The following is a 17,110-nucleotide window of genomic DNA, read 5'->3' on the forward strand; positions in this document are numbered from 1 at the left end:
CCAGGTATCATTGACTGTGCCAAGACATCCAGGTACCATTAACTGTACCAAGACATCCAGGTATCATTAACTGTACCAAGACATCAAGGTATCATTAACTGTGCCAAGACATCCAGATATCATTGACTGTGCCAAGACATCTAGGTATCATTGACTGTGCCAAGACATCAAGGTATCATTAACTGTGCCAAGACATCCAGGTATCATTAACTGTACCAAGACATCCAGGTATCATTAACTGTGCCGAGACATCCAGGTATTATTGATTGTGCCAAAACATCCAGGTATCGTTTACTGTGCCAAGACATCAAGGTATCATTGACTGTGCCAAGACATTCAGGTATCATTGACTGTGCCAAGACATCCAGGTATCATTAACTGTACCAAGACATCCAGGTATCATTGACTGTGCCAAGACATCAAGGTATCATTGACTGTGCCAAGACATCCAGGTATCATTAACTGTACCAAGACATCCCGGTATCAATGACTGTGCCAAGACATCAAGGTATCATTGACTGTGCCAAGACATCCAGGTATCATTGACTGTGCCAAGACATCCAGGTATTGTTTACTGTGCCAAGACATCCAGGTATTATTGACTGTGCCAAGACATCAAGGTATCATTGACTGTACCAAGACATCAAGGTATCATTGACTGTACCAAAACATCCAGGTATCATTGACTGTGCCAAGACATCCAGGTATCATTGACTGTGCCAAGACATCCAGGTATCATTGACTGTGCCAAAACATCCAGGTATCATTGACTGTGCCAAAACATCCAGGTATCATTGACTGTGCCTAGACATCCAGGTATCATTGACTTTGCCAAGACATCCAGGTATATTTGACTGTGCCAAGACATCCAGGTATCATTGACTATGACAAGACATCCAGGTATCATTGACTATGCCAAGACATCCAGGTATCATTGACTATGCCAAGACAACCAGGTATCATTGACTGTTTCAAGACATCAAGGTATCATTGACTGTGCCAAGACATCCAGATATCATTGACTGTGCCAAGACATCCAGGTATCATTGACTGTGCCAAGACATCCAGGTATCATTGACTGTGCCAAGACATCCAGGTATCATTAACTGTACAAAGAAATGCAGGTATCATTGACTGTGCCAAGACATCAAGGTATCATGAACTGTACAAAGACATCCAGGTATCATTGACTTTGCCTAGACATCCAGGTATCATTGACTTTGCCAAGACATCAAGGTATCATTAACTGTACCAAGACATCTAGGTATCATTGACTGTGCCAAGACATCCAGGTATCATTGACTGTACCAAGACATCCAGGTATCATTGACTGTACCAAGACATCAAGGTATCATTAACTGTACCAAGACATCAAGGTATCATTGACAGTGCCAAGACATCCAGGTATCATTGACTGTGCCAAGACATCCAGGTATCATTGACTGTGCCAAGACATCCAGATATCATTGACTGTGCCAAGACATCCAGGTATCATTGACTGTGCCAAGACATCCAGGTATCATTGACTGTGCCAAGACATCCAGGTATCATTAACTGTACAAAGAAATGCAGGTATCATTGACTGTGCCAAGACATCAAGGTATCATGAACTGTACAAAGACATCCAGGTATCATTGACTTTGCCTAGACATCCAGGTATCATTGACTTTGCCAAGACATCAAGGTATCATTAACTGTACCAAGACATCTAGGTATCATTGACTGTGCCAAGACATCCAGGTATCATTGACTGTACCAAGACATCCAGGTATCATTGACTGTACCAAGACATCAAGGTATCATTAACTGTACCAAGACATCAAGGTATCATTGACAGTGCCAAGACATCCAGGTATCATTGACTGTGCCAAGATATCCAGGTATCATTGACTGTGCCAAGACATCCAGGTATCATTGACTGTGCCAAGACATCCAGGTATCATTGACTGTGCCAAGACATCCAGGTATCATTGACTGTGCCAAGACATCCAGGTATCATTGACTGTGCCAAGATATCCAGGTGTCATTGACTGTGCCAAGACATCCAGGTGTCATTGACTGTGCCAAGACATCCAGATATCATTAACTGTACCAAGACATCCATGTATCATTGACTGTGCCAATCCATCCAGGTATCATTGACTGTACCAAGACATCCATCTATCATTGACTGTGCCAATCCATCCAGGTATCATTGACTGTACCAAGACATCCAGGTATCATTGACTGTGCCAATCCATCCAGGTATCATTAACTGTACCAAGACATCCAGGTATCATTGACTGTGCCAAGACATCCAGGTATCATTAACTGTACCAAGACATCCAGGTACATTGACTATGCCAAGACATCCAGGTATCATTAACTGTACCAAGACATCCAGGTATCATTGACTGTGCCAAGACATCAAGGTATCATTGACTGTGCCAAGACATCTAGGTATCATTGACTGTGACAAGACATCCAGGTATCATTGACTGTACCAAGACATCCAGGTATCATTGACTGTGCCAAGACATCCAGATATCATTGACTGTGCCAAGACATCCAGGTATCATTGACTGTGCCAAGACACCAAGGTATCATTAACTGTGCCAAGACATCCAGGTATCATTAACTGTACCAAGACATCCAGGTATCATTAACTGTGCCGAGACATCCAGGTATCATTGACTGTGCCAAAACCTCCAGGTATCATTTACTGTGCCAAGACATCAATGTATCATTGACTGTGCTAAGACATCCAGGTATCATTAACTGTACCAAGACATCCAGGTATCATTGACTGTGCCAAGACATCCAGGTATCATTAACTGTACCAAGACATCCAGGTATCATTGACTGTGCCAAGACATCCAGGTATCATTAACTGTACCAAGACATCCAGGTATCATTGACTGTGCCAAGACATCAAGGTATCATTGACTGTGCCAAGACATCCAGGTATCATTGACTGTGCCAAGACATCCAGGTATCATTGACTGTACCAAGACATTCAGGTATCATTGACTGTGCCAAGACATCAAGGTATTATTGACTATGTCAAGACATCCAGCTATCATTAACTGTACCAAGACATCCAGGTATCATTGACTGTGCCAAGAGATCCAGGTATCATTAACTGTGCCAAGACATCCAGCTATCATTAACTGTACCAAGACATCCAGGTATCATTAACTGTACCACGTCATCCAGGTATCATTGACTGTGCCAAGACATCAAGGTACCATTGACTGTGCCAAGACATCCAGCTATAATTAACTGTACCAAGACATCCAGGTATCATTGACTGTGCCAAGACATCAAAGTATCATTGACTGTGACAAGACATCCAGATATCATTGACTGTGCCAAGACATCCAGGTATCATTGACTGTGCCAAGACATCCAGGTATCATTAACTGTACCAAGACATCCAGGTATCATTAACTGTACCAAGACATCCAGGTATCATTAACTGTACCAAGACATCCATATATCATTGACTGTGCCAAGACATCTAGGTATCATTGACTGTGCCAAGACATCAAGGTATCATTAACTGTGCCAAGACATCCAGGTATCATTAACTGTACCAAGACATCCAGGTATCATTAACTGTGCCGAGACATCCAGGTATTATTGACTGTGCCAAAACATCCAGGTATCGTTTACTGTGCCAAGACATCAAGGTATCATTGACTGTGCCAAGACATCCAGGTATCATTGACTGTGCCAAGACATCCAGGTATCATTAACTGTACCAAGACATCCAGGTATCATTGACTTTGCCAAGACATCAAGGTATCATTGACTGTGCCAAGACATCCATGTATCATTGACTGTGCCAAGACATCCAGGTATCATTGACTGTACCAAGACATTCATGTATCATTGACTGTGCCAACTCATCCAGATATCATTGACTGTGCCAAGACATCCAGGTATCATTGACTGTGCCAAGACATCCAGGTACCATTAACTGTACCAAGACATCCAGGTATCATTAACTGTACCAAGACATCAAGGTATCATTAACTGTGCCAAGACATCCAGATATTATTGACTGTGCCAAGACATCTAGGTATCATTGACTGTGCCAAGACATCAAGGTATCACTAACTGTGCCAAGACATCCAGGTATCATTAACTGTACCAAGACATCCAGGTATCATTAACTGTGCCGAGACATCCAGGTATTATTGATTGTGCCAAAACATCCAGGTATCGTTTACTGTGCCAAGACATCAAGGTATCATTGACTGTGCCAAGACATTCAGGTATCATTGACTGTGCCAAGACATCCAGGTATCATTAACTGTACCAAGACATCCAGGTATCATTGACTGTGCCAAGACATCAAGGTATCATTGACTGTGCCAAGACATCCAGGTATCATTAACTGTACCAAGACATCCCGGTATCATTGACTGTGCCAAGACATCAAGGTATCATTGACTGTGCCAAGACATCCAGGTATCATTGACTGTGCCAAGACATCCATGTATTGTTTACTGTGCCAAGACATCCAGGTATTATTGACTGTGCCAAGACATCAAGGTATCATTGACTGTACCAAGACATCAAGGTATCATTGACTGTACCGAAACATCCAGGTTTCATTGACTGTGCCAAGACATCCAGGTATCATTGACTGTGCCAAGACATCCAGGTATCATTGACTGTGCCAAAACATCCAGGTATCATTGACTGTGCCAAAACATCCAGGTATCATTGACTGTGCCTAGACATCCAGGTATCATTGACTTTGCCAAGACATCCAGGTATATTTGACTGTGCCAAGACATCCAGGTATCATTGACTATGACAAGACATCCAGGTATCATTGACTATGCCAAGACATCCAGGTATCATTGACTATGCCAAGACAACCAGGTATCATTGACTGTTTCAAGACATCAAGGTATCATTGACTGTGCCAAGACATCCATATATCATTGACTGTGCCAAGACATCCAGGTATCATTAACTGTACCAAGACATCCAGGTATCATTGACTGTGCAAAGACATCAAGGTATCATTGACTGTGCCAAGACATCCAGATATCATTGACTGTGCCAAGACATCCAGGTATCATTGACTGTGCCAAGACACCAAGGTATCATTAACTGTGCCAAGACATCCAGGTATCATTAACTGTACCAAGACATCCAGGTATCATTAACTGTGCCGAGACATCCAGGTATCATTGACTGTGCCAAAACCTCCAGGTATCATTTACTGTGCCAAGACATCAATGTATCATTGACTGTGCTAAGACATCCAGGTATCATTAACTGTACCACGACATCCAGGTATCATTGACTGTGCCAAGACATCCAGGTATCATTAACTGTACCAAGACATCCAGGTATCATTGACTGTGCCAAGACATCAAGATATCATTGACTGTGCCAAGACATCCAGGTATCATTAACTGTACCAAGACATCCAGGTATCATTGACTTGCCAAGACATCAAGGTATCATTGATCGTGCCAAGACATCCAGATATCATTGACTGTGCCAAGACATCCAGGTATCATTGACTGTGCCAAGACATTAAGGTATCATTGACTTTGCCAAGACATCCGGGTATCATTGACTGTGCCAAGACATCCAGGTATCATTAACTGTACCAAGACATCCAGGTATCATTGACAGTGCCAAGACATCAAGGTATCATTGACTGTGCCAAGACATCCAGGTATCATTGACTGTGCCAAGACATCCAGGTATCATTGACTGTGCCAAGACATCCAGGTATCGTTTTCTGTGCCAAGACATCCAGGTATTATTGACTGTGCCAAGACATCAAGTTATCATTGACTGTACCAAGACATCAAGATATCATTGACTGTACCAAGACATCCAGGTATCATTGACTGTGCCAAGACATCCAGGTATCATTGATTGTGCCAAGACATCCAGATATCGTTTACTGTGCCAAGACATCCAGGTATTATTGACTGTGCCAAGACATCAAGGTATCATTGACTGTACCAAGACATCCAGGTATCATTGACTGTGCCAATCCATCCAGGTATCATTAACTGTACCAAGACATCCAGGTATCATTGACTGTGCCAAGACATCCAGGTATCATTAACTGTACCAAGACATCCAGGTATCATTGACTGTGCCAAGACATCCAGGTATCATTAACTGTACCAAGACATCAAGGTATCATTGACTGTGCCAAGACATCCAGGTATCATTGACTGTGCCAAGACATCCAGGTATCATTGACTGTACCAAGACATCCAGGTATCATTGACTGTGCCAAGACATCCAGGTATCATTAACTGTACCAAGACATCCAGGTATCATTGACTGTGCCAAGACATCAAGGTATCATTGACTGTGCCAAGACATCCAGGTATCAATGACTGTAACAAGACATCCAGGTATCATTGACTGTGCCAAGACATCCAGGTATCGTTTACTGTGCCAAGACATCCAGGTATTATTGACTGTGCCAAGACATCAAGGTATCATTGACTGTACCAAGACATCAAGGTATCATTGACTGTACCAAGACATCCAGGTATCATTGACTGTGCCAAGACATCCAGGTATCATTGATTGTGCCAAGACATCCAGATATCGTATACTGTGCCAAGACATACAGGTATTATTGACTGTGCCAAGACATCAAGGTATCATTGACTGTGCCAAGACATCCAGATATCATTGACTGTGCCAATCCATCCAGGTATCATTGGCTGTGCCAAGACATCCAGGTATCATTAACTGTACCAAGACATCCAGGTATCATTGACTGTGCCAAGACATCCAGGTATCATTAACTGTACCAAGACATCCAGGTATCATTGACTGTGCCAAGACATCAAGGTATCATTGACTGTGCCAAGACATCTAGGTATCATTGACTGTGCCAAGACATTCAGGTATCATTGACTGTGCCAAGACATCCAGGTATCATTGATGGTGCCAAGACATCCAGGTATCATTGACTGTGCCAAGACATCAAGGTATCATTGACTGTGCCAAGACATCCAGGTATCATTGACTGTGCCAAGACATCCAGGTATCATTAACTGTACCAAGACATCCAGGTATCATTGACTGTGCCAAGACATCAAGGTATCATTGACCATGCCAAGACATCCAGATATCATTGACTGTGCCAAGACATCCAGGTATCATTGACTTTGCCAAGACGTCCAGGTATCATTGACTGTGCCAAGACATCCAGGTATCATTGACTGTGCCAAAACATTCAGGTATCATTGACTTTGCCTAGACATCCAGGTATCATTGACATTGCCAAGACATCCAGGTATCATTAACTGTACCAAGACATTCAGGTATCATTGACTGTGCCAAGACATCCAGTTATCATTGACTGTACCAAGACATCCAGGTATCATTGAATGTACCAAGACATCCAGGTATCATTAACTGTACCAAGACATCAAGGTATCATTGACAGTGCCAAGACATCCAGGTATCATTGACTGTGCCAAGACATCCAGGTATCATTGACTGTGCCAAGACATCCAGGTATCATTGACTGTGCCAAGACATCAAGGTATCATTGTCTGTGCCAAGACATCCAGGTATCATTGACTGTGCCAAGACATCCAGGTATCATTGACTGTGCCAAGACATCCAGGTATCATTGACTGTGCCAAGACATCCAGGTATCATTGACTGTGCCAAGACATCCAGGTATCATTGACTGTGCCAAGACATCCAGGTATCATTAACCGTACCAAGACATCCAGGTATGATTGACTGTGCCAAGACACCCAGGTATCATTGACTGTGCCAAGACATCCAGGTATCATTGACTGTGCCAAGACATCAAGGTATCATTGACTGTGCCAAGACATCCAGGTATCATTGACTGTGCCAAGACATCCAGGTATCATTGACTGTACCAAGACATTCAGGTATCATTGACTGTGCCAAGATATCAAGGTATCATTGACTGTGCCAAGACATCCAGCTATCATTAACTGTACCAAGACATCCAGGTATCATTGACTGTGCCAAGACATCCAGGTATCATTAACTGTACCAAGACATCCAGGTATCATTGACTGTGCCAAGACATCCAGGTATCATTGACTGTGCCAAGACATCAAGGTATCATTGACTGTGCCAAGACATCCAGGTATCATTAACTGTACCAAGACATCCAGGTATCTTTGACTGTGCCAAGACATCCAGGTATCATTGACTGTGCCAAGACATCAAGGTATCATTGACTGTGCCAATACATCAAGGTATCATTAACTGTACCAAAACATCCAGGTATCATTAACTGTGCCGAGACATCCAGGTATCATTGACTGTGCCAAAACATCCAGGTGTCGTTTACTGTGCCAAGACATCAAGGTATCATTGACTGTGCCAAGACATCCAGGTATCATTGACTGTGCTAAGACATCCAGGTATCATTCACTGTACCAGGACATCCAGGTATCATTGACTGTGCCAAGACATCCAGGTATCATTGACTGTGCCAAGACATCCATATATCGTTTACTGTGCCAAGACATCCAGGTATTATTGACTGTGCCAAGACATCAAGGTATCATTGACTGTACCAAGACATCCAGGTATCATTGACTGTGCCAAGACATCCAGGTATCATTGACTGTGCCAAGACATCCAGGTATCATTGACTGCGCCAAGACATCCAGGTATCATTGACTGTGCCAAGACATCCAGATATCATTGACTGTGCCAAAACATCCAGGTATCATTCACTGTGCCAAAACATCCAGGTATCATTGACTGTGCCTAGACATCCAGGTATCATTGACTTTGCCAAGACATCCAGGTATCATTGACTGTGCCAAGACATCCAGGTATCATTGACTATGACAAGACATCCAGGTATCATTGACTATGCCAAGACATCCAGGTATCATTGACTATGCCAAGACAACCAGGTATCATTGACTGTGCCAAGACATCCATCTATCATTGACTGTTTCCAATCCATCCAGGTATCATTGACTGTACCAAGACATCCAGGTATCATTGACTGTGCCAATCCATCCAGGTATCATTAACTGTATCAAGACATCCAGGTATCATTGACTGTGCCAAGACATCCAGGTATCATTAACTGTACCAAGACATCCAGGTATCATTGACTGTGCCAAGACATCCAGGTATCATTAACTGTACCAAGACATCCAGGTATCATTGACTGTGCCAAGACATCAAGGTATCATTGACTGTGCCAAGACATCCAGGTATCATTGACTGTGCCAAGACATCCAGGTATCATTGACTGTACCAAGACATCCAGGTATCATTGACTGAGCTAAGACATCAAGGTATCATTGACTGTGCCAAGACATCCAGGTATCATTAACTGTACCAAGACATCCAGGTATCATTGACTGTGCCAAGACATCAAGGTATCATTGACTGTGCCAAGACATCCAGATATCATTGACTGTGCCAAGACATCCAGGTATCATTGACTGTGCCAAGACATCAAGGTATCATTAACTGTGCCAAGACATCCAGGTATCATTAACTGTACCAAGACATCCAGGTATCATTGACTGTGCCAAGACATCAAGGTATCATTGTCTGTGCCAAGACATCCAGGTATCATTAACTGTACCAAGACATCCAGGTATCATTGACTGTGCCAAGACATCAAGGTATCATTGATCGTGCCAAGACATCCAGATATCATTGACTGTACCAAGACATCCAGGTATCATTGACTGTGCCAAGACATTAAGGTATCATTGACTTTGCCAAGACATCCGGGTATCATTGACTGTGCCAAGACATCCAGGTATCATTAACTGTACCAAGACATCCAGGTATCATTGACTGTGCCAAGACATCAAGGTATCATTGACTGTGCCAAGACATCCAGGTATCAATGACTGTGACAAGACATCCAGGTATCATTGACTGTGCCAAGACATCCAGGTATCGTTTACTGTGCCAAGACATCCAGGTATTATTGACTGTGCCAAGACATCAAGTTATCATTGACTGTACCAAGACATCAAGGTATCATTGACTGTACCAAGACATCCAGGTATCATTGACTGTGCCGAGACATCCAGGTATCATTGATTGTGCCAAGACATCCAGATATCGTTTACTGTGCCAAGACATACAGGTATTATTGACTGTGCCAAGACATCAAGGTATCATTGACTGTGCCAAGACATCCAGATATCATTGACTGTGCCAATCCATCCAGGTATCATTGGCTGTGCCAAGACATCCAGGTATCATTGACTGTGCCAAGACATCAAGGTATCATTGACTGTGCCAAGACATCCAGGTATCATTGACTGTGCCAAGACATCCAGGTATCATTGACTGTACCAAGACATCCAGGTATCATTGACTGAGCTAAGACATCAAGGTATCATTGACTGTGCCAAGACATCCAGGTATCATTAACTGTACCAAGACATCCAGGTATCATTGACTGTGCCAAGACATCAAGGTATCATTGACTGTGCCAAGACATCCAGATATCATTGACTGTACCAAGACATCCAGGTATCATTGACTGTGCCAAGACATCAAGGTATCATTAACTGTGCCAAGACATCCAGGTATCATTAACTGTACCAAGACATCCAGGTATCATTGACTGTGCCAAGACATCAAGGTATCATTGTCTGTGCCAAGACATCCAGGTATCATTAACTGTACCAAGACATCCAGGTATCATTGACTGTGCCAAGACATCAAGGTATCATTGATCGTGCCAAGACATCCAGATATCATTGACTGTACCAAGACATCCAGGTATCATTGACTGTGCCAAGACATTAAGGTATCATTGACTTTGCCAAGACATCCGGGTATCATTGACTGTGCCAAGACATCCAGGTATCATTAACTGTACCAAGACATCCAGGTATCATTGACTGTGCCAAGACATCAAGGTATCATTGACTGTGCCAAGACATCCAGGTATCAATGACTGTAACAAGACATCCAGGTATCATTGACTGTGCCAAGACATCCAGGTATCGTTTACTGTGCCAAGACATCCAGGTATTATTGACTGTGCCAAGACATCAAGTTATCATTGACTGTACCAAGACATCAAGGTATCATTGACTGTACCAAGACATCCAGGTATCATTGACTGTGCCGAGACATCCAGGTATCATTGATTGTGCCAAGACATCCAGATATCGTTTACTGTGCCAAGACATACAGGTATTATTGACTGTGCCAAGACATCAAGGTATCATTGACTGTGCCAAGACATCCAGATATCATTGACTGTGCCAATCCATCCAGGTATCATTGGCTGTGCCAAGACATCCAGGTATCATTAACTGTACCAAGACATCCAGGTATCATTGACTGTGCCAAGACATCCAGGTATCATTAACTGAACCAAGACATCCAGGTATCATTGACTGTGCCAAGACATCAAGGTATCATTGACTGTGCCAAGACATCTAGGTATCATTGACTGTGCCAAGACATTCAGGTATCATTGACTGTGCCAAGACATCCAGGTATCATTGATGGTGCCAAGACATCCAGGTATCATTGACTGTGCCAAGACATCAAGGTATCATTGACTGTGCCAAGACATCCAGGTATCATTGACTGTGCCAAGACATCCAGGTATCATTAACTGTACCAAGACATCCAGGTATCATTGACTGTGCCAAGACATCAAGGTATCATTGACCATGCCAAGACATCCAGATATCATTGACTGTGCCAAGACATCCAGGTATCATTGACTTTGCCAAGACGTCCAGGTATCATTGACTGTGCCTAGACATCCAGGTATCATTGACTGTGCCAAAACATTCAGGTATCATTGACTTTGCCTAGACATCCAGGTATCATTGACTTTGCCAAGACATCCAGGTATCATTAACTGTACCAAGACATTCAGGTATCATTGACTGTGCCAAGACATCCAGTTATCATTGACTGTACCAAGACATCCAGGTATCATTGACTGTACCAAGACATCCAGGTATCATTAACTGTACCAAGACATCAAGGTATCATTGACAGTGCCAAGACATCCAGGTATCATTGACTGTGCCAAGACATCCAGGTATCATTGACTGTGCCAAGACATCAAGGTATCATTGTCTGTGCCAAGACATCCAGGTATCATTGACTGTGCCAAGACATCCAGGTATCATTGACTGTGCCAAGACATCCAGGTATCATTGACTGTGCCAAGACATCCAGGTATCATTGACTGTGCCAAGACATCCAGGTATCATTGACTGTGCCAAGACATCCAGGTATCATTAACTGTACAAAGAAATCCAGGTATCATTGACTGTGCCAAGACATCCAGGTATCATTAACTGTACAAAGAAATCCAGGTATCATTGACTGTGCCAAGATATCCAGGTATCATTGACTGTGCCAAGACATCCAGGTATCATTAACTGTACCAAGACATCCAGGTATCATTGACTGTGCCAAGACATCAATGTATCATTGAATGTGCCAAGACATCCAGGTATCATTAACTGTACCAAGACATCCAGGTATCATTGACTGTGCCAAGACATCAAGGTATCATTGATCGTGCCAAGACATCCAGATATCATTGACTGTACCAAGACATCCAGGTATCATTGACTGTGCCAAGACATTAAGGTATCATTGACTTTGCCAAGACATCCGGGTATCATTGACTGTGCCAAGACATCAAGGTATCATTGACTGTGCCAAGACATCCAGGTATCATTGACTGTGACAAGACATCCAGGTATCGTTTACTGTGCCAAGACATCCAGGCATTATTGACTGTGCCAAGACATCAAGTTATCATTGACTGTACCAAGACATCAAGGTATCATTGACTGTACCAAGACATCCAGGTATCATTGACTGTGCCAAGACATCCAGGTATCATTGATTGTGCCAAGACATCCAGATATCGTTTACTGTGCCAAGACATCCAGGTATTATTGAATGTGCCAAGACATCAAGGTATCATTGACTGTGCCAAGACATCCAGATATCATTGACTGTGCCAATCCATCCAGGTATCATTGACTGTGCCAAGACATCCAGGTATCATTAACTGTACCAAGACATCCAGGTATCATTGACTGTGCCAAGACATCCAGGTATCATTAACTGTACCAAGACATCCAGGTATCATTGACTGTGCCAAGACATCAAGGTATCATTGACTGTGCCAAGACATCCAGGTATCATTGACTGTGCCAAGACATTCAGGTATCATTGACTGTGCCAAGACATCCAGGTATCATTGATGGTGCCAAGACATCCAGGTATCATTGACTGTGCCAAGACATCAAGGTATCAATGACTGTGCCAAGACATCCAGGTATCATTGACTGTGCCAAGACATCCAGGTATCATTAACTGTACCAAGACATCCAGGTATCATTGACTGTGCCAAGACATCAAGGTATCATTGACCGTGCCAAGACATCCAGATATCATTGACTGTGCCAAGACATCCAGGTATCATTGACTTTGCCAAGACGTCCAGGTATCATTGACTGTGCCAAGACATCCAGGTATCATTGACTGTGCTAAAACATTCAGGTATCATTGACTTTGCCTAGACATCCAGGTATCATTGACTTTGCCAAGACATCCAGGTATCATTAACTGTACCAAGACATTCAGGTATCATTGACTGTGCCAAGACATCCAGTTATCATTGACTGTACCAAGACATCCAGGTATCATTGACTGTACCAAGACATCAAGGTATCATTAACTGTACCAAGACATCAAGGTATCATTGACAGTGCCAAGACATCCAGGTATCATTGACTGTGCCAAGACATCCAGGTATCATTGACTGTGCCAAGACATCCAGGTATCATTGACTGTGCCAAGACATCCATGTATCATTGACTGTGCCAAGACATCAAGGTATCATTGTCTGTGCCAAGACATCCAGGTATCATTGACTGTGCCAAGACATCCAGGTATCATTGACTGTGCCAAGACATCCAGGTATCATTGACTGTGCCAAGACATCCAGGTATCATTGACTGTGCCAAGACATCCAGGTATCATTAACTGTACAAAGAAATCCAGGTATCATTACTGTGCCAAGACATCAAGGTATCATTGACTGTGACAAGACATCCAGATATCATTGACTGTGCCAAGACATCCAGGTATCATTGACTGTGCCAAGACATCCAGGTATCATTAACTGTACCAAGACATCCAGGTATCATTAACTGTACCAATACATCCAGGTATCATTAACTGTGCCAAGACATCCATATATCATTGACTGTGCCAAGACATCTAGGTATCATTGACTGTGCCAAGACATCAAGGTATCATTAACTGTGCCAAGACATCCAGGTATCATTGACTGTACCAAGACATCCAGGTATCATTAACTGTGCCGAGACATCCAGGTATTATTGACTGTGCCAAAACATCCAGGTATCGTTTACTGTGCCAAGACATCAAGGTATCATTGACTGTGCCAAGACATCCAGGTATCATTGACTGTGCCAAGACATCCAGGTATCATTAACTGTACCAAGACATCCAGGTATCATTGACTTTGCCAAGACATCAAGGTATCATTGACTGTGCCAAGACATCCAGGTATCATTGACTGTGCCAAGACATCCAGGTATCATTGACTGTACCAAGACATTCAGGTATCATTGACTGTGCCAAGACATCCAGATATCATTGACTGTGCCAAGACATCCAGGTATCATTGACTGTGCCAAGACATCCAGGTACCATTAACTGTAATAAGACATCCAGGTATCATTAACTGTACCAAGACATCAAGGTATCATTAACTGTGCCAAGACATCCAGATATCATTGACTGTACCAAGACATCTAGGTATCATTGACTGTGCCAAGACATCAAGGTATCATTAACTGTGCCAAGACATCCAGGTATCATTAACTGTACCAAGACATCCAGGTATCATTAACTGTGCCGAGACATCCAGGTATTATTGACTGTGCCAAAACATCCAGGTATCGTTTACTGTGCCAAGACATACAGGTATCATTGACTGTGCCAAGACATTCAGGTATCATTGACTGTGCCAAGACATCCAGGTATCATTAACTGTACCAAGACATCCAGGTGTCATTGACTGTGCCAAAACATCAAGGTTTCATTGACTGTGCCAAGACATCCAGGTATCATTAACTGTACCAAGACATCCCGGTATCATTGACTGTGCCAAGACATCAAGGTATCATTGACTGTGCCAAGACATCCAGGTATCATTGACTGTGCCAAGACATCCAGGTATCGTTTACTGTGCCAAGACATCCAGGTATTATTGACTGTACCAAGACATCCAGGTATCATTGACTGTGCCAAGACATCCAGGTATCATTAACTGTACCAAGACATCCAGGTATCATTGACTGTGCCAAGACATCAAGGTATCATTGACTATACCAAGACATCCAGTTATCATTGACTGTGCCAAGACATCCAGGTATCATTGACTGTGCCAAGACATCCAGGTATCATTGACTGTGCCAAAACATCCAGGTATCATTGACTGTGCCAAAACATCCAGGTATCATTGACTGTGCCTAGACATCCAGGTATCATTGACTTTGCCAAGACATCCAGGTATCATTGACTGTGCCAAGACATCCAGGTATCATTGACTATGACAAGACATCCAGGTATCATTGACTATGCCAAGACATCCAGGTATCATTGACTATGCCAAGACAACCAGGTATCATTGACTGTTTCAAGACATCAAGGTATCATTGACTGTGCCAAGACATCCAGATATCATTGACTGTGCCAAGACATCCAGGTATCATTGACTGTGCCAAGACATCCAGGTATCATTGACTGTGCCAAGACATCCAGGTATCATTAACTGTACAAAGAAATGCAGGTATCATTGACTGTGCCAAGACATCAAGGTATCATTAACTGTACCAAGACATCCAGGTATCATTGACTTTGCCTAGACATCCAGGTATCATTGACTTTGCCAAGACATCAAGGTATCATTAACTGTACCAAGACATCTAGGTATCATTGACTGTGCCAAGACATCCAGGTATCATTGACTGTACCAAGACATCCAGGTATCATTGACTGTACCAAGACATCAAGGTATCATTAACTGTACCAAGACATCCAGGTATCATTGACAGTGCCAAGACATCCAGGTATCATTGACTGTGCCAAGACATCCAGTTATCATTGACTGTGCCAAGACATCCAGGTATCATTGACTGTGCCAAGACATCCAGGTATCATTGACTGTGCCAAGACATCCAGGTATCATTGACTGTGCCAAAACATCCAGGTATCATTGACTGTGCCAAGACATCCAGGTATCATTGACTGTGCCAAGATATCCAGGTGTCATTGACTGTGCCAAGACATCCAGGTGTCATTGACTGTGCCAAGACATCCAGATATCATTAACTGCACCAAGACATCCATGTATCATTGACTGTGCCAATCCATCCAGGTATCATTGACTGTACCAAGACATCCACCTATCATTGACTGTGCCAATCCATCCAGGTATCATTGACTGTACCAAGACATCCAGGTGTCATTGACTGTGCCAATCCATCCAGGTATCATTAACTGTACCAAGACATCCAGGTATCATTGACTGTGCCAAGACATCCAGGTATCATTAACTGTACCAAGACATCCAGGTATCATTGACTGTGCCAAGACATCCAGGTATCATTAACTGTACCAAGACATCCAGGTATCATTGACTGTGCCAAGACATCAAGGTATCATTGACTGTGCCAAGACATCCAGGTATCATTGACTGTGCCAAGACATCCAGGTATCATTGACTGTACCAAGACATCCAGGTATCATTGACTGTGCCAAGACATCAAGGTATCATTGACTGTGCCAAGACATCCAGGTATCATTAACTGTACCAAGACATCCAGGTATCATTGACTATGCAAAGACATCAAGGTATCATTGACTGTGCCAAGACATCCAGATATCATTGACTGTGCCAAGACATCCAGGTATCATTGACTGTGCCAAGACACCAAGGTATCATTAACTGTGCCAAGACATCCAGGTATCATTAACAGTACCAAGACATCCAGGTATCATTAACTGTGCCGAGACATCCAGGTATCATTGACTGTGCCAAAACATCCAG

Source organism: Saccoglossus kowalevskii, chromosome 4 (genome assembly GCF_978046115.1).
Source record: "Saccoglossus kowalevskii chromosome 4, keSacKowa6.1, whole genome shotgun sequence".
Taxonomy (NCBI): Eukaryota; Metazoa; Hemichordata; class Enteropneusta; family Harrimaniidae; genus Saccoglossus; species Saccoglossus kowalevskii.